Source organism: Sminthopsis crassicaudata, chromosome 1 (genome assembly GCF_048593235.1).
Source record: "Sminthopsis crassicaudata isolate SCR6 chromosome 1, ASM4859323v1, whole genome shotgun sequence".
NCBI lineage: Eukaryota > Metazoa > Chordata > Mammalia > Dasyuromorphia > Dasyuridae > Sminthopsis > Sminthopsis crassicaudata.
Window position 1 is genome coordinate 266,393,998 of NC_133617.1, and position 21,444 is coordinate 266,415,441.

The following is a 21,444-nucleotide window of genomic DNA, read 5'->3' on the forward strand; positions in this document are numbered from 1 at the left end:
ATAGTTTCTGTCCTCTAGGAGCATACAATGTACTGGGAAATTAATAGCTTAAAGGACTTTGACTTAGAAGGGGGTATTTGAGCTCAGATTTCCTAATGTGTACATACCAAACTCTTCATTTTTCATGGGAAGGGAAATCAATTGTCAAAATTACTATTAAGATAGCTTCCAACAAAACCCCCAAACTACAGCAATGTAATATAAGGCAATAAAGGACTTTTTATAGGATGTGGTTAATGAGAACAAGCATATGATGTCTGAAGACTATTGTGCAATATAAATTCATTCTTTGTTTTTATTCCTAAAGAAAAAAGAAAACAAAATACTATAGTGCCGTTATCTTTATCTTGTACTTCAAATGGTTTGAAAAAATGAAGAAATGTATTTTTGAGTGGGTTGACATATTACATTTTCTATGATCAATCAGCTTTCCCTAAAAAATAGATGGTTTAAAATATCAACATTTGATTACCCATGGGGATATAGATGAGAAAAAAAAATTAAATGCACTGTATGTATTGATAAGTATGATTTCAAGAGGGACTATATTCTTCCATAGCACTAATAATTTTCAAGTTTCATTAATGTCTAACATACTGTTCTTTATTTTATAAAGTATTCATACATGTTTATCAGCAGAATGATAACAGATTAAACTAGAGGAGATCCTATATTCTTTTCTGAAAAACAACAAAAACAAGATATAACCCAAGAAAAAGATAGAAATGTGTTTCCAAAGATAGCATATGAAGAGGAGAAAGAATAGAGAGTACACAAATACTGCGTACTTGAACATCTTCTGATTCTAAGCAATTGAAATAATATGCTTGAAATGACAAGGTAGTCTTTGATGAGTTCTATAGTTTAATTTTTCAAAGTTTGAATTTGATGCTGGCCCTTGAGAGAATGAATTTGTTTTCTTCCTAGCAAAATTCAGTTCCCTGTTTCTAAGTGAGAATTGTGGCCATAACAATAACAACTAAATGGAGCTGGACTTAGAAGGCAGCTCTGTGGAATTATTGGATTTTAAATTGTTTGTACAAACATGCTTTAATGGCTGGGGCAATCAAAAACATCCACATCATATTCCCATAGGGAAAACTGAATTTTAACCTTGGTTTCAGGATCCATGTATAGTGTTCACCTTACACACTCTGCACAAGATTACGAAGTTATAATCTTGAGCCTTTTGGGGGCATTGCATTTATATTGACAATGAAAGAACTAGATAAGAATGGAATTCATATGAATAATAGCTAGGACATTTAAATATCCTATTATATACTAGGAAATTTACAATTATTGTTTCAATTGTTCCTCACAAAGTACTATTGTCATCCCCCAATTTTTTAATTAAAGTTTTTTTTTTTAATTTTCAAAATATATTAATGGATAATTTTCCACATTCACTCCTACAAAACTCTGTGATCTATTTTTTTTCTTTCCCTTCCCCCCACCTTATCCCTAGTAAGCAAGTGATTCAATATATGTTAAATATATGCAATTCCTCTATAGACATTCCCACAAACATGCTGCTCAAGAGAAATCAGAACAAAATGGAAATAAATGAGAAAGAAAAAAACAAAATACAAGCAAACAACAACAAAAAAGTGAAAATACTGTGTTGTGGTCCACATTCAGTTCCCACTATTCTCTCGCTGGGTACAAACAGTTTTCATTATTACAAAGCCATTGGAACTAATCTGAATCATTTCATTGTTGATGAGAGTCGGGTCCATCAGAATTGATCATTACATAATCTTGCTGTTGCCATATATAATGATCTCCTGATTTTGCTCATTTCACTTGGCATTAATTCATGTAAGTTTCTCCAAGCCTTTCTGAAATCACCCTGCTGATCATTTCTTATAGAATAATAATATTCCATATCATTAAAATACCATAACTTGTTCAGGCATTCTCCAACTGATAGGCATTCAATCAGTTTCCAGTTTTTTTGCCACTAAAAAAGGGCTGCCACAACATTTTTGCCCATGTGAGTCCTTTTCCCTCTTTTATGATTTCATTAGATGCAAGCTCAGTAGACACACTGTAGAACAAAAGGAATGCATAGTTGGATAGCCCTTTGGACATAGTGTTAATTTGTTTTCCAGAATAGGTGAATCAGTTCACAACTCCACCAACAATGTATTAGTGTCCCAATTTTTTTCACATTCTCTTTAGCATTCATCATTATTCTTTCCTGTAATCTTAGCCAATCTGAGAGGTGTGTAGTGGTACCTCAGAGTTATCTTAATTTGTATTTCTCTGATCAATAATTATTTAGAGAAACTTTTCCTATGACTAGAAATGATTTTAATTTCTTCCTCTGAAAATTGCCTGTCCATATCCTTTGACCATGTATCAATTGGAGAATGACTCAAAGTCTTACAACTGTGAGTCAATTCTCTATATATTTTAGAAATGAGGCCTTTATCAGAGCCATTGAAAACAACTTTTTTTCCAGTTTATTGCTTCTTTTCTAATTTTGCTTGCATTGGTTTTGTTGGTACAAAACCTTTTTAATTTAACATAATCAAAATTATTCATTTTGCATACTTAAGTTCTTTTTTGGCCACAAATTATGTCCCTCTCCACAGATCTGAGAGGGAAACTATCCTTTGCTCTTCTAATTTGCTTATAATATCATTATTTATGTCTAAATCATGAACTCATTTCAATCTTATCTTGGTATAGGGTGTTAGGTATGTATCAATGCATAGTTTCTGCCATATTAATTTCCAATTTTCCCAGCAGTTTTTTTGTCAAATAATGAGTTCTTACCCCTAAATCTGGGGTCTTTGGGTTTGTCAAACACTAGATTACTATAATCATTGAGTATTTTGTTCTGTAAATCTAACCTATTCCACTGATCAACTGCTCTATTTCTTATCCAGTATCAAATGGTTTGATGACTGCTGCTTTAAAATATGCTTTTAGAATTGGTACAGCTAGGCCATCTTCATTTATATTTTGTTTCATTAATTCCCTTGAAATTCTTGACCTTTTGTTCTTTCAGATGAATTTTGTTATTATTTTTTTCTAGCTCTGTGAAGTAATTTCTTGGGGGTTTGATTGATAAGGCACTGAATAAGTGATTAATTTGGGTAGTATTGTAATTTTTGTTATATTAGCTTGGCTTACCCATGAGCATTTGCTATTTTTAAAAGATTAGATCTAACTTTCTGTGGAAAGTGTTCTTGACTTTGCCTTGGCAGGTAGACTCCCAAATATTTTATATTATCTAATTATTTTAAATGGATTTTTTCTTTATACTACTTGCTGCTGGACTTTTTTGGTAATATATAAAAATCTTGATTATTTATGTAGATTTATTTTTTATACTGCTGTTATTATTACAAGGTGAGGATAAGAGAAAATAGAGTTGTGTGCAGTAGAGACTACTGAGATACTCCCTGGAGAAGTGAAATCTGTTCCTGTTGAGCCTATGGATCCTTTGCCTCCAGGCACAGTAGGCTTGACCATTTCACCTTCTGAGAGTGCTTACAAAACAGTGTTCATCCACACACCTATGTGGGAAACTGGAGAAGGTGTAGCTAATATCCCAGTGACTAACACAGGTAGACAAGGTGTGATTTATCAACCAGGAGAAGTAGTAGCATCAGGCTTATTGTTTCTTACCCCTAATAAGCAACCTGGTGATAGTCACCCAGATTCTGACTCCAATGAACAAAATCAAGGAATATATTGGACAGCAGCTGTGACAGCTGAGGAACCTATGCTTACTATTCATATAAATGGAATACCAATTGAAGGATTGGTAAACATGGGTGCAGATTGTACAGTTATTAGAGGTTCCAATTGGCCCAGTCATTGGCCAAAGATTAAGGCAGACACCTACATGTCTGGGGTAGGAGGATCAATAACAGCAGAAGTTAGTGCTATGCCTTTGAGATGGATATTTGAAGGCGAAACAGGAGTTTTTACTCCTTTCATGATTGAAAAAATCCCCATCAATCTGTGGGGAAGTGACATTTTACAGCAGATAGGATTACAAATAAGCACTTCGACTTTTTAGGCAGGGCTGTTGTTGAAGGCCTACCTGTACTTTCACCGGTTCCTATTCAGTGGAAGACTGATTCACCATTGTGGGTAGAACAGTAGCTCTTAAGAAGTGATAAAATCCAGCCTTATTAGACATAGTGAACGAACAACTTGACCAAGGACACTTGCGGCCTTCTCTAAGTCCTTGGAATCCCCCAGTATTTGTGGTGAAAAAGAGGAAAGTGGAGGATGTTACCTGATCTAAGAAGAGTAAATGAACAAATGGAAACTATGGGAACTCTTCAAACTGGACTTCCATCTCCTACTCAGTTGCCAAGAGAATGGCCTCTATGGGTTATAGACTTTAAGGATTGTTTCTATTCTATACCTCTAGATAAGGAGGGTATGAAAAGATTTGCTTTTTCAGTACCTAGTGTTAATTTGGCTGAGCCGTATAAAAGATATGAATGGGTAGTTTTGCCACAGGGAATGAAAAACAGCCCTACTATGTGCCAAATCTATGTTGCTGCTGCTCTTGCTCCAGTAAGAAAAGCATTTCCAAAAGTAATATTTTTACATTATACGGATGATATTTTGGGATGTGCACCTGAGGAACAAATGTTAGAAGCATGTCTACAAAAGACCATGGAAACACTAAAGTACTACAAACTACATATAACTACAGAAAAAATTCAGAGACATGCTCCTTTTCAATATTTAGGATATGAAGTATATCCTAAGACACTCACAGTACAAAAGCTTTCTTTAAGAACAGAGAAGTTGAACACCTTAAATGATTTCCAAAAATTAATAGGAGATACCCAATGGATGCATGCAGTTTTAGGCTTAACTACCAATCAACTGCAACCCCTATATGACATTTTAAGGGGAGACAGTACTTTAAATTCACCACACCCACTTAAAAAAAGAAGCACAAGAGGCTTTGAGAGAAATTGAACTGGCTTTATCCAATGTGATTTAAAGAGTCACTCAAAAACCCTTGGAAATATCAGTTTTTGCTATAAAAGAGGCACCCACAGCAGTCCTTCATCAAGGAGACAGTGTGATTGAGTGGGTGAACCTCCCAGCACAACCAGAACAAGGCCTTACTCCTTACCCAGTGCTTGTGGCTAGAATTTTATTAAAGGCTATTAAGCGAGTAATACAATTATCTGGGATGAGTCCTGAAAAAATATACACATTCTACACTAATGCAAAAATTAATGTATGCTGTGAGACCATCCCAGAATGGCAAATTTTTATTGGTCACAGCTCCAAATTTTGCACATGGGTCTCCATTAAAGATAACCCGGCTACTACATACTTGGCGATGTATTTTTGAAGAAAAGGTTTCTAAGTTTCCTCTTAAAGTACCAACAATATTTACAAATGCCTCCAAAGAAAATATTTATGCTGTATACTCTCGTGATTTAACCATAAAGAGAGTAGTCAGGACTCCTTTTCAGTCCATTCAACAGAGTAAATTGTTTGCTATCATGCTAGCTCTTACTTATTACCCAGGAGACATAAATATAATTACTGATTCAGCCTATTCAGTAGGTGTAGTACAAAGAATTGCCACAGCCCAAATAAAATTTGTAGCCTCGAAAATTTATCAGCTCTTTAAGTAACTTCAAGAGCAAGTGAGAAAGCATCCAGGCAAGATTTATATTTTGTATGTCCACTCACATAGTGGACTTCCAGGTCCTATTTTTGATGGAAATTCAAAGGCAAATAGCCTTCTAACCATGTTAGCCAGTACTCCTTTATTTCAGGAAGAACAAGAATCTCATTCTAAGTATCAACAGGCTGCTCGAGCTTTACGTTTACAATTTGGAATCACAAGAGAGGAAGCTAGGAGCATAGTAAGTACAGCTTGCCTTCCTTTCCACCCTCCTACACTCCCTTCAGGGAAGAATCCTCATGGTTTGAGACCCAATAAAATCTGGCAAATGGATGTGACCTAATATAAATATTTTGATCGTCTGTCTTTTATCCACGTAGTAGATACCTTTTCAGGATTCACTTTTGCAGTGCTAACATCAAAAGAGACAGCCTGAGTGGTCACTGAATTCCTTATCCAAGCATTTGCAATTATGGGCGTGCCACAAAAATAAAAATAGATAATGGACCTGTGTATTCTTCTAAATATTTTGCACACTTTTGTGCACAGTATAAGATTTTACATACCACTCGCATACCTTTTAATCCTCAAGGACAGGCAATAGTAGAAAGGAGAAACAGAGACCTCAAGACACTCCTCCAAAAACAAAAGAAAGGGGGAGCCACAGGTAACCCTAGAACTCCTAAATTTAGTTCTCTATACCATTAATTTTCTAATTTTTGACAAAGATGCACTGGCTCTGGCAGACAGCTTTTATAACCCACCAGAAGTGCAGTGTCCAGTGGGAGCAGCTCCACTGTCCTTAGATAATTGCCAGGTGATGTGGAGAGACCCAGAAAGTGGTGAATGGAAGAGACCAAATAGGTTAACTGCCTGGGGGAGAGGGTTTGCTTGTATTTCTTCAGATGGAGAAGGAATCGGATGGTTGCCAACGAGTCATATTTGCCTTGTCATCAGAGAGAGACAGAAAAAAGAGAAAAACCTCAAAACAAAGGAGAAGATCTAAGAAACATCTGACACTGAAAGAGCATGGCTAATAAGAAGACTGTTAAAGAACTTTAAAACCAGCAGGAATCATTGGATTTCCTAACACAAGTTGAGACTAATGGACAATGGACTTATGGACATTTATAAATACTCAATTTATGATTATTTGATCATGTTATTTGTTACATACTTCTAGCATGTATTATGTTACTATGTGCTTATGTAATTTATGTAATCATGTGTAATGCCTCCCATATTGATGGATTTATGTTTCAAGGTCATGACCACCCTATGTTCTAAATCAAAAGAAAGGGGGAGATGTTAGGATTACAAGGTGAGAACTCAGGTTGTCTGGAAAGTGACAAGGTGAGAACTCAGGTTATCTGGAGAATTACAAGGTGAGAACTCAGGTTGACTTGACAATTCTCTGGGTCAGACCTTTGGTCATTTCCCTTTCTTTTGATTTAGAACATAGGGTGCTCATGACCTTGAAACATAAATCCATCAATATGGGAGGTATTACACATAATTACACAAATTACATAAATACATAGTAACATAACATATGCTAGAAGAATGTAACAAATAACATGATCAAATAATCATAAATTGAGTATTTAAACATATCCATAAGTCCATTGTCCATTAGTCTCAGTCAGATGTTTCTTAGATTTTCTCCTTTGTTTTGAGGTTTTTCTCTTTTTCTGTCTCTCTCTGATGGACAAAGTGAATATGATTTGTTGGCATCCATTTGATTCCTTCTTTATCTGAAGAAATACAAGCAAACCCTTTCTCCCAGGCAGTTAACCTATCTAATTTCCTCCTATTTACCACTTTCTAAATCTCTTCTCATCATCTGGCAATTACATTGGAGCAATTTGCACTGGACACAGCCCTGTTGGTTTAAAAGGCCTGTATTTTCCTCAACTGTAATACATTTCTGCAATCTGATTGCTTTTTGGCTGACTTATCAGGTAATCCCTTTCTGCCATGTGATTGCTTTTCTGCTGGTTGATCAAATCAGAGTCCTGACCTTATAAAGGTTCTTTGGGTGTAACCTCAGCTGCCTCATGCCCCACCTATCTTTTGATTGATATTTGGAGCTGGGCTCCACCTCTCATTTCCCTGGGTCAATCTACATTCAGAGGCCCAGTGCAAGCCCTTGTGACATTTTGGACATGGGGTTTTAGGTCTTCTCTCCCCCTGTCTTCTCACTCTATCTCCATTTCTACATTAAGGTTTTAGATTTCCAATTTTTCCACATTGGAAACATGGACGAATTTCTCTAGAAGTCCCTTGCCAGGAGGGACCCTGTCTTTCCATGTTCATCATAGTCTGGGTTTAAAAAGTATTTGTTCCTATGCTCAAAAAGTTATCAAACTGTGCATACCCTTTAACCCAGCATTGCTGTTATTAGGATTATATCCCAAAGAAATACTAAAGAGCGGAAAGGGACCTGTATGTGCCAAAATGTTTGTGGCAGTTCTTTTTGTTGTAGCTAGAAACTGGAAGTTGAATGGATGTCCATCAATTGGAGAATGGTTGGGTAAATTATGGTATATGAAGGTTATGGAATATTATTGCTCTGTAAGAAATGACCAGCAGGAGGAATACAGAGAGGCTTGGAGAGACTTACATCAACTGTTGCTGAGTGAAATGAGCAGAACCAGAAGATCACTATATACTTCAACAACAATACTGTATGAGGATGTATTCTGATGGAAGTGGAAATCTTCAACATAAAGAAGATACAACTCACTTCCAGTTGATCAATGATGGACAGAAATGGAACACTGGGAAGTGAATGTAAATTGTTAGCACTACTGTCTATCTACCCAGGTTACTTATACCTTCAGAAGCTAATAATTAACGTGTAACAAGAAAATGGTATTTACACACATATATTGTATCTAGGTTATATTGTAACACATGTAAAATGTATGGGATTACCTGTCATTGGGGGGAGGGAGTGGAGGGAGAGAGGGGATAATTTGGAAAAATGAATAAAAAATAAAATTAAAAAAAAAAAGTATCTGTTCACACTGTAGCACATTGTCTTATGATCTCTTCTAAAGGTGCTTCGTTTTTCTAATCCCCATATAATTATTTTGCAAATCTCATTGGCATTTTCCTTAGCCAGATGTCTGGTCATTTTAAAGGGCTAGAACTGAGCAAATGCACTTCGATAATGGAGCACGTGAGACTAATTGCCAATTGGACCATTCTCTAATAACATGTTTAAAGGATGACCCTCCCCAATTATTCTGTGCTGACTTGATTGGTGGGACAAAGAAGGGGAAATGACATGTGGGTTGAGTAGGAGAAGAAAATTGAGGCATTTTCTCGTGGTGGTTGAGAGAGGAAGGTGGTGTGGAGATTACTAGATCTAATCCCCTGATGGTGACCTCAAGAGACCAAGAATAAAGACTTTTGATGATCCTGACTCCGGCTGATTTCTGCAAAGACAGAGTTCCAGCAGGTTCTGTAGCTGCATTTTGTCCAATAGTTCTTTTGACAGCAGTTTGCAAATGTCCCACAAAATCCACAAAAGGTTCATTGGGACCTAGCTCTATTTTAGTGAAAGCCTCCCCCTAATCTTTCTGACTGGGGAGGAAACCCCAAGCTTTTATTCCAGCCTTAGGAATTTGTTCATACACTGTCATGGTATATTTAATCTGTTATGAATTCTCTCCATACTGACCTTCACCAGCTAATTGCTCAAAAGTGAATTGTGTGTTAACTCCTGTTTCCAAATTGCATCTGACTTGGATCTTACATAATTCATGAAACTCCACAAGCCACAAGAGAGTTTGTCCAGATTCTAAACATGTCCTTGCTATGGATTTCCAATCATTTGGGGTTAGGACTTCATAAGACAAACCATCTAGTAACATTTTAACATAAGCTGATGTAACCCCATAAAGGGTACAACCGTTTTTTCAAATCTTTAATTTTATTCAAATCTAAAGGTGTATATTTTCTCCTTTTTTGACCTACAGAGTCAATCTCTTCAATCACAGGATATGCATGTATAAAATCACTTATATCTTGCCCTCTCTAAGCCTTAATCAATGCTTTTTCTAATCTTGTCATAGGCTGCTTCACAGGCCATTCTGTTTGTGTTTCTGCCTCTTCCCCTCCTCCTTCTTCCTCCACCCTTGAAGGTATAGTTGATATGGGCCTGTCAACAATCTGTTCTCTAGGCGGGGTTGAAGCTTTTTCAAGAGAATCAGAGTCATCACACCCTAATTTCTCATTTAAATCCCCTTGCCCTTGGGCAAGATCTTGATCTTTCTTTTTTTCCTCACACTTCCTCCTCTGTTCATTTTTACAATTTTTCCTTCTCCTACAACTTGCTCAATAGTTTAAGGCTAATTGAACTTTATTGTATATATAAAATACCTCTGCAGAAATTGAATGAGGCCCATTTTTTGTGTGAAATTCTTTCAATTGAAGTCCCACTAGCTTCCAGTTATCTACATTTAGTTTTTCTTCCTCTAAGAACCAAGGGGACGTGCGTTTTAATGCGCCCAAGAGCTTAGCAATCTGTACCCAGATTACAAGTAAACTCTGCTCCTCAATTATCTTAATTATACTCTCTATAGCACCATTCCTGGGTGGGGCTGGAGCTGAGACTGGGGCTGAGTTAGCTGAGGTCAAGGGAATGTCTTTAGCTAACATCTGCCCCATTTCAGCTATAAGAGATTACTGATTTAGCCCTTAACAAGGTAAGTTCCTTATTTGCCTTTTAGACTACTCACCTAATCTCCTGGTCACTGGAGGACTTCAGTGGAGGTAGGATGTCTGTCCCTATTTGAGCACCAAAATGCAAAGGTCCATGCTAGCTCTTCTGAAGGGCTCAGAATCAGTCCTGGCCAGGATAAGCAAAAGTCTTTGCCCCACATTGGGCACCAAAATGTAAAGCTCCAGTCGTCTCTAAATTATCCTTCCAGCCTGCCATCTCAACTCTGTCCCTCCTGCCCTCCTCTTTTATCCTAACAGAGATTGTAGTGAGAACTCAATGGTGCTTGTGAGAAAATACTTCAACCAATGAACTTGCTCCTTTTAAAGGTTGTGTAAACTCCTTTTCAGAAGTTCAAAGGTGTAAATTCCCCCTAAAGGCCAGAACTAAAGGCGTGAATTCTGAGCTAGAGAATTTCCCAGACAACCTGATTTCTCACCTTGTAATCCTAACATACCTGCTTCATAAAATTATAAGAAGTATTCATCTAAAATCAATAATAAGCATTATCTGTAGCAGGAATAAATTTGAAGCCCCTCCAGTAAGATCAGGAGAGAAACAAAGAAGCCCATGATTACCACTATTATTCAATATCAATAGGACAAGAAAAAGAAAATGAAGGGATAAAGATAGAAAATAGAGAAATAAAACTATTACTCTTTGCAACTTATATATTTAGGAAACCCCACAGAATAAATCAAGATGCAAGGTGAAATAATAACAACTTTAGCCAAGTTGCAGGATATAAAATAAAACTACATAAATCACTAACAAACTCTTTGAGATTGTATCTCTTTTTCTATTGGTTAACTTTTTTTTTTTTCATAATCTTGTTTATCTTGGATGGTTTTATTTATTTATTTTTCTTTAGTTTTTTTTCCTCAATGTCTCTCATTTGATTTTTTAATTCTTTTTTTAGTTCTATAAATTCTCTCTGGACAGGGAGCCATTTCATGTTATTTTTTAAGGTAGAAGCTTTTTTTTTTTTTTTTTTTTTTTAAACTAAAATCTCCTCCTTTGAAGATGAATACCAGGCTTCCCTGTTTTCCATATATTTCAATAATGAGTTTTTTTCTTCTTTGCCAATTCATTTTTTTTTTCCTGAGACAATTGGGATTAAGTGACTTGCCCAGGGTCACACAGCTAGGAAGTCTTAAATGTCTGATGCCAAATTTGCACTCAGGTCCTCCTGACTTCATGGCTGATGCTGCCAGTTCATTTTTTTTTAAATATAAAAGGTATTAGCATAAGTACTTCTATTTGTGAGTTGAGGGATGGTGCCTCAAACTTCCCTTCAGCTCTCCCCTCTGACTAGGAACCTCAAACCAAGAGCTTCACCCTCCTTCAATAGCCCACAGCCAGCAATGACCCTATCCTGCTGCTTCTGCACTCACCAAGTTCTGGTTCCTTCTTGCCCAAGGTTTAATATCAACAGCACAGCTAGGCCTAGCATTCTGAAACAGCCAAGGTTCACTTTGTCTTCCTGGACTCAAACCTCCACTCAACAAACAATTCAGGAGGTGAAAGTCTCTGCAGTTCCTGTTGAGACTCCAGTTATAACCATCTAGCCCCAGGGATCCGCCATTGATGTTTCTCCAGAACTGGCCTAGAATTGTTTGTGGTTCAGACATGTTAATCAAAGACTGGGTCTTTCTTCAGATCTTGTCTGTTATAACAGGAGGGCTCCTGTTCTGCCCCAAATCTTCTTGGTTTTTCATCAGTCTATGTTTGCCATGAGTCACAAATTTGTTCTATTTGTGAGGGAAATCAGGAGAGCTTAAAATTTACCAACTAAATTTTCCATCTTCCCAGAATGTTCCCTCCAAATAATTTTGTAAAAAGTAAAGGAAAAATAATTTAGCATGTTCCAAGAAGTGATATTCCTGGGAAAAGAAATAAAGTATTTTGAATAAAAAAAGAAAGCCCCTGGCTTTAAATACATTATATTGTAAAACAGGAAAACAAGTGGTGGTCAAGGAGAGATGTTTTCATTGGGAAATTTACAGGATGGTCAATGGAATCTTAGAATTTATTATTGGCACACTCTTTTCAGAAATGAACATATTGACTTGTTTACCCAGAGAATGACAGTGAGATTTATGGTGAAAGTAATATATATGTGCTTAAAAGATGATAAGAACATAATTGGAGTTAGTGTAGTGAGTGGACTCTCACTAAGAAGGTACAACCCTAGAAGATTTATTAGCATACAACGCAGGAAATCTGGGATCACTTATATGTGGTTATTATCTTCTTATCAAGACAGTCCCAAGCATTATTTAGATAGATGTCCAAATATGTCCAGCTTTCAATTATCTGAAAACAGATTTTTCTAAGATTTTTCCAAATGTCTGCCTTTAATTTTTATTGATATTACTAGGTTATTGACATTTTTAAAATCCTTCATAAACCTATGGGAGGACTGATTGCAAAATAAGGTCTCAGTAAACTATAGATATTTGCATCTCTATTTATTTCTACTATGGACACATAGCTTGTCTTTGTATTTCCTAGATCTAGTAAAAGACCTTGTACATAGTATAAGTTCAACAGATATTTGTGGAATTAATTAATGAATACATTATAATCATTTCTGTTGTGGCAATCCTGCATAATGACATTTGGATAGAATATGAGGACTTATTCATTTTTTTCAAAATAATACCTTTGCATACTGACTTAAAGTTTTCATTAAGGATCAACCAAAATCCAGTCACTACTGATCTTTCAACCTTTAGCAACTACTATTTCTCTTCATCCAAAATATAGAGTAACAAAGAATAAAGGAAAGTGGAAAGAAAATGAGATGAGAAATCTGAAGCCTTGGATTATAATTCTACTTCTTCTGCTAACCTTAAGGAAGATATTTAATCCTTTTGGGATTTTTTTTCCAAATGTCTAAAATGAAAGTATTTGATTAGGTAAGTAATAAAGTCTCCTTCAGCTCAAAAATTTTATGTTTGTTTGTGAGACTGACAATCTCAGAACCAGGAACAAAAAAGGCAAAATCTGCAAAAATTTCCAAACTTTCTTAAAGCCATAGATTACTAAATAAAATAAAAACTTTAAAATCTATCCTATACTTTGACTCAGTGATACTTATACTATGTTTTTCCACCAAAGATCAAAGAGGGAAAGAATTCAATGTATTTTAAAAAATCAAAAAAATGATTTTGTTATGTCAAATAAAAGGAAATTGTATTATATACATATATATGTTGAGGTATAAATTATATTATAGACATGTAATGATACTATTGTGCTATAATAAATTCTAGAAGGGGTAGTTTCAGTGAAACCTAGGATTGAATGAGCAGAATAAAATGAGCAGAAGCAGAAGAACGAATTATACTACTATAATACCATTGTAAAAAGAACAATTTTATAAGACCTAAAATTCTAATATATAAAATTATTAAGTGTTATTATAGAGGGCAAAATGTTACCTATCTTTTGACCAAGAGAGATTGTTGATTAAGTATGAAGCATGAAACACTGATATTTTTGGACATGACCAACATAGTTATGGGGATGGAACATGCTATTTATAAAAAAAAAAATATTTTCTCCCTCTAGTATGACTAATTTTGGAAATAATTTGCTTCTTACTTGTTTTAAAACCTGAAGTTAGAACTTTGTGGAGAGAAATATTGACTTTTTTTTGAGGAGATGGAGAAAACTAATTATATGTGACAATCCATTTTATATCTCCTTCCTCTTTAGGTAGAAAGAGGAGAGTTAGAAACTTAGCTAAATAAAGCAGCCTAGATTACAAGAAAAAAATCTGTATTTGTACTCAGAGGACTTTTATATTCCAATTTTACACTTATTAACTTCAGAAATTTTTTTTAGTGTTTTAGACCCCCAATTCCATGATTTGTAAAATTTGGCTTATCAGTTCTGCAATATCTACCATTTAATGTGGTTCAGAGGTTTAATTTGTGACTACAAATGCATATACATACATACATACATACATACACATACACACACATATATATATACACACACACACATATATATATATATATATATATATTTACACACACACATATATATTTACACACACACACACACACACACACATATATATATATATATATATATATATATATATATATATATATATATATATATATATATATATATATACATGTATATATTTACAACTACATATATAAATATAATAAGTTTGTTTAATGTTCTTCTCTAAAAATAATCTTCTCTGGCAGCAGGTTTATTGGGGAGCTTCTGGAGGCAGCCTTTGTTACAGTTAAGTTCAATAATCACCTCAAATTCAGCCAGGAGTTAAAGTCCAAATCCTTTATTTCCTCTTTTCAAGTCTTGTCTCCTTCCTTTGGCCGGTTAACTTTATTAGAGGCCTATTGCTCTCCTTGGTTCCTGCCACTAGTCCTTTGCCTCTGCCAGGTTCAGCCTCTAGCTCCCTCTGAATGTCTCCAACCAGCACAAAGGTGGAAGATGGAATGAATCTGTCTCCTCCTCCGAGAGTGGGCTTGTCCTTTAGTGGGCATGTCCTTTAGTGGTCATGTCCTCTTTGGCCCTGAGAGCTCCTCCTTATAAATGCTCTCTTAAAGGTGTGAATCTTGTGGAATTATAGTAAGTATTAAATAAATATCAATTAAAAAATCATTATCTCATCAATTCCACTTAGAACCTTGTTTCAAGTTCTAGGGAGCTAGAGACAGAAGCTGGAAGAGGCAAAGGACTAGTGGCAGGAACCAAGGAGAAAAATAGGCCTCTAAGAAAACTAACTGGGCCCAAGGAAGAAGACAAGACTTTGAAGGACACAATAAAGGATTTGGACTTTAACTCCTGGCTGCATTTGGGGAGATTACACTGAACTGAAACAAAGGCTGCTCCCAGATGTCCCCCAAGAAACTTGTTCCCAGAGAACATCACACTTTAGAGAAGAACATTACATTTTGGCATTCAAAAATGGGGCAGACAAGATCTGGATTTCAGTGGAAAAATCTCTGATCTTGATTTCAGTGGAAAAGTCTCCTCTACCCAGAAATTAAGGTGAGTACAACAAGAAAACTTTGTTAAAGGGCTAAAATAGTATTTCAGCTAAAATGGGACAGATGTTTAGAAAACAGCTTTCTTTTCCTCTTCAAGGAAAATGTGTAGAGGACATTGTTATACTTATGGAAAGGCAAGGTTTGATTATAATTTGGGAGCAGATTATTGAAGTTTTAGAAACTGTACAATACACATTTCCTTGGTTCTCTATGGAAAAAGAAGACATTTAATTAATTAATTAATTAATTTTTGCTAAGGCCATTAAGTGACTTTCCCAGGGTGACATAGCTAGGAAATGTTAAATGTCTGAGATCAGATTTGAACTCAGGTCCTCCTGGCTTCAGAGCTAAGGCTCTATTCACTGCAACACCTAGCTGCTCCCGTTTAACAATTTTAAATCCATTCAGTACTGGCTAAAAATAGAAACATGGACCAACAGAACACAAAATTATTTTGAATTACTCTTTAAAAGTAGCAACACTTCATAAGGCATGTGCTCTCAAGGGGAACATGTACATCAGATTGTTTAATCATCTCATTTTACAAGTTTGTTAAATAACTTGCCTAGTAGAAAAGACTAAAGTATATAGTTGTACATGCATAATATGTGTTTGTGTATATGTGTGCATATATATATATACATATACACACACATATATATATATATATATATATATGCAAGGTTTTTTATGTCTCTCTCTCTCTCTCTCTCTCTCTCTCTCTCTCTCTCTCTATATATATATATATATATATATATATATATATATATATATATAATTGGATGTTATCTCAGCACAATTTTGGAACCAAAACTTAGAAACCATTTGGGTAAATATCAAATGGGGAATGGATATGAAATGGGAAATTATTGGATCACAAGAAATGATAGCTTTAAAGAATTGAAGGAAACCAGAGAAAGATCCTGTCAACTGACTCAGAGAAGCAGGAAGAGTAAAAATAATACACAATGATCTCAATGATGTTAAAGAAAAAACAGCAAGAAGCATCATAACTCTGTGAAAAAGAGTTATTTCATGAGACTTGATGAATCATGTCTCCCCTCACTTCCCTTAAAAGAGGTGAGGAATGAAACAAGTGTTGTCAGACAGGGCCATAGCCAATATGTTACTTTGCTCTGCTTAACTGTTTTTTTGTTTGTTTTTTTTTGTTTGTTTGTTTTGTTTGTTTTGTTTTTGCAATGAAGAACTCTCCTATTGCTTCAGGGTTGGGGTAGGAGTCATTGGAAATAGCGATTTTAAAAAATAATAACTCACTAAAAAAATAGTGAAATGGGAAAAATTCAACAGAGCAAAATAATTCATTTAAAACTCAATTGAGCATATACAAAAAGAACTAGAAAATGTGAATGAAGAAAATAACTCATTAAAAATCAGGACTGAACAAATAGAAATGAATGATTCATTGAGAAACCAAGAATCAGTCAAACAAAACAAAACAAAACAAAAAGAAAAAAAAGAAAAGCTGGAGAATAACGACAAATATTTACTGGGAAAATCTATAGACCTGGAAAATAGATCTAGGAGAGATAATCTGAGGATCATTGCACTTCCCAAAAATTATGAGGAAAAAAAGAGCCTAGATTCCATTTTATAGAAAATCATCAAAGAGAAATGTCCAGAGATAATAGAAACAGAAGGGAAAATAGGCTTTGAAAGAATTCATCAAACACCTTCTGAAAAAGACCCCAAAAAAAGAATTCCATGAAACATAGTGGCTGCAGAACTATCAAAATAAGGAAAAATATTGCAAAAATCTAGGAAAAAAACAATTCAAATATCAAGGTGCCACAATAAGGGTCACACAAGATCTGGCTGCCTCCACATTAAAGGATCTAAAGGCCTAGAACCTGATATTCCGAAAGGCAAAAGAACAAGGATTGCAACCAAGAATAGACTACCCAGCTAACTATAACTTTTTCTTCCATGGAAGAAGATGGTCACTTAATGAAACAGAGGAATTCCATTTGTTTCTATGAAAAAAAAAAAAAAAAAAACAGACTTAAAGAAAAAATTTGATCTACATCCACAAGAATGAAGAGAAGCAGAAAAAGGTAAAAAGAACTCTTGAGAACTGTATCTCTGTTGTGGATATATAGAAAGTCCACATGGATAATTTGATTTTACTGATATAATATAAAAAGGGAAGTAGTAAAGGGAAGGGGATAGTATCAGAAAAAGGGAAAGGAGAGATAAAAGAGGGAAAATACATCCAAGGAAGAGGCATAGAAAAGTTACCACATCTGAGGGAATTTAGAGAGGGGGAGAAACATTGTGTGAATTTTACTCTCATCAGAGTAGGCTCAAAGAGTAAATAATTGACATATTTGTTTTTCAGATAAGGGGGGAGAAGAAAAGGGAAAAGGAAAAGGGGAATAAGGGAAGGATACAGGAAAGGGGAAGGGATTTAAAAGGAAGGGGGAAGGATACTAAAAAGGGAGGGCTGCATTTCACAAGTGGGGTTCATAAATTCAATACTGGGGAAGGGGTTCAGGGGGAAAAGGGGAAAAAGCATAATCTGGGGATAAGATGATGGCAGGAAATACAGAATTAGTAATTTTAACTGTAAATGTGAATAGGATGAACTCTCCCATTAAACGGAGGCAGATAGCAGACTGGATCAAAAATCAGAACCCTACAATATGTTGTTTACAGGAAACACACTTAAAGCAGGGAGATACATACAGAGTACAGGTAAAAGGTTGGAGCAGAATCTATTATGCTTCAGGTGAAGCCAAAAAAGCAGGGGTAGCCATCCTTATCTCAGATCAAATAAAAGCAGAAGTTGATCTAATTAAAAGTGATAAGGAAGGAAACTATATCCTGGTAAAAGGTAGCATAGACAATGAAGCCACATCAATACTAAACATATATGCACCAAATGGTATAACATCTTACTTCCGAAAGGAAAAGTTAAGAGAGTCCCAAGAAGAAATAGACAGCAAAACTATAATAGTGGGAGATCTCAACCTTGCACTCTCAGAATTATATAAATCAAACCACAAAACAAATAAGAAAGAAATTAAAAAGATAAATACAACATTAAAAAAACTAGGTATGATAGATCTTTGGAGAAAACTGAATGGTGATGGAAAGAAGTATACTTTCTTCTCAGCAATTCATGGAACCTATACAAAAATTGACCATATATTGGGACATAAAGATCTCAAAATTAAATGCAGGAAGGTAGAAATAGTAAATGTCTTCTTCTCAGATCACAATGCAATAAAAACTACATTCAATAAGAAGTTAGGCGTAAATAGACCAAAAAGTAATGGGAAACTAAATAATCTCATCTTAAAGAATGACTGGGTGAAACAGAAAATTATTGAAACAATTAATAATTTCCCCCAAGATAATGAAAATGATGAAACATCATACAAAATTTGTGGGATGCAGCTAAAGTGATAATAAGGGGAAATTTTATATCTTTAGAAGGTTACTTGAATAAAATAGAGAAAGAGATGATCAATGAATTGTGCCTGCAACTTAAAAATCTAGAAAAAGACCAAACTAAAACCCCCCAACCAAAAACTAAACTTGAGATTCTAAAATTAAAAGGAGAAATCAATAATGTTGAAAGTAAAAAAAAAAAAAAAACAAAGAAAAAAAAACTATTGAATCAATAAATAAAACTAAGAGTTGGTTTTATGAAAAAGCCAATAAAATAGATAAACCTTTGGTAAATCTGATCAGAAAAAGGAAAGAGGAAAATGAAATTGTTAGTCTTAACAATGAAAAGAGGGATCTTTCCACCAATGAAGAGGAAATTAGAGAAATAATGAGTTACTTTACCCAACTTTATGCCAATAAATTTGATAACTTAAGTGAAATGGATGTCTCCCCCCAAAAATATAGGCTTCCTAAATTAACAGAGGAGGAGGTAAACTGCTTCAATACTCCCATTTTAGAAAAAGAAATAGAACAAGCTATTAATCAACTCCCTAGGAAAAAAATCCCCAGGACCAGATGGATTTACATGTGAATTCTACCAAATATTTAAAGAACAATTAGCCCCAATGTTATATAAACCATTTGAAAAAAATAGGGCATGAACGAGTTCTACCAAACTCTTTTTTATGACACAAACATGGTACTGATAACTAAACCACGTAGGTTGGAAACTGAGAAAGAAAACTCTAGACCAATCTCCTTAATGAATATTGATGCTAAAATCTTAAATAAGATATTAGCAAAAAGAATTCAGAAAATCATCCCCAGGATAATACATTATGATCAAGTAGCATTTATACCAGGAATGCAGGGCTGGTTTAATATTAGGAAAACTATTAGTATAATTGACCATATTAATAATCAAATTAATAAAAACTATATGATCATCTCAATAGATGCAGAAAAAGCATTTGATAAAATCCAACATCCATCCCTACTAAAATCACTTGAGAGTATAGGAATAAATGGACTATTCCTTAAAATAGTCAGGAGCATATATTTAAGACCGTCAGTAAGCATAATATGTAATGGCGATAAACTGGAACCTTTCCCAGTAAGATCAAGGTTGCCCACTATCACCATTACTATTCAATATTGTATTAGAAATGCTAGCCTCAGCAATAAGAGTTGAGAAAGAGATTAAAGGAATAAGAGTAGGTAATGAGGAAATCAAACTGTCACTCTTTGCAGATGATATGATAACATAATTAGAGAACCCCAGAGATTCTAATAAAAAGTTATTAGAAATAATTCACAACTTTAGCAAAGTTGCTGGATACAAAATAAATCCACATAAATCCTTAGCATTTTTATACATCATCAACAAAATGCAAAAGCAAGAGATACAAAGAGAAATTCCATTCAAAACAAATGTCGAGAGTATAAAATATCTGGGAATCCATCTACCAAAGAAAAGTCAGGAATTATATGAGCAAAATTACAAAACACTTGCCATAAAAATAAAGTCAAATTTAAATAATTGGAAGGACATTCAGTGATTGTGATAGGCCCAGCGAATATAATAAAGATGACAGTATTCCTCAAACTAATCTATTTATTTAGTGCTATATCAACCAGACTCCCAAGAAACTATTTTAATGACCTAGAAAAGATAACAACAAAATTCATATGGAAGAATAAAAGGTCGAGAATTTCAAGGGAATTAATGAAGAAAAAAAGGCAGATGAAGGTGGTCTAAGTGTAGCTGATCTAAAGCTATATTATAAAGCAGCAGTCACCAAAACCATTTGAAATAGACTAGTTAATCAGTGCAATAGATTAGGGACACAGGACAAAATAGGCTACAACTATAGCAATCTAGTGTTTGACATATTCAAAGATACCAGCATTTGGGATAAGAATTCATTATTTGAAAAAAAAAAACTGTTGGGAAAACTGGAAATTAGTATGGCAGAATTTAGATATGGACCTACACTTAACACCATATACCAAGATAAAATCAAAATAGGTCTAAGATTTAGGCATAAAGAATGAGATCATAAATAGATTAGAGGAACAGAGGATCGTCTACCTCTCAGACCTGTGGAGTAGAAAGGAATTTCTGACCAAAGGAGAACTAGAGATCATTATTGATCACAAAATAGAAGATTTTGATTACATCAAATTAACAAGCTTTTATACAAACAAAACTAATCTTCAAGATTAGAAGAGAAATAACAAATTGGGAAAATACTTTTACAGTTAAAGGTTCTGATAAAGGCCTCATTTCCAGAATATATAGAGAACTGACCCTAATTTATAAGAAATCAAACCATTCTCCAATTGATAAATGGTCAAAGGATATGAACAAACACTTTTCAGATGATGAAATTGAAACTATTTCCACTCATATGAAAGAATGTTCCAAATCACTACTGATCAGAGAAATGCAAATTAAGACAACTCTGGGATACCACTACACACCTTTCAGATTGGCTAAGATGACAGGAACAAAAAATGATGAATGTTGGAGCAGATGTGGGAAAACTGGGACCCTAATGCATTGTTGGTGCAGTTGTGAAAGAATCAAGCTATTCTGGAGAGCAATTTGGAACTATGCCCCAAAAGTTATCAAA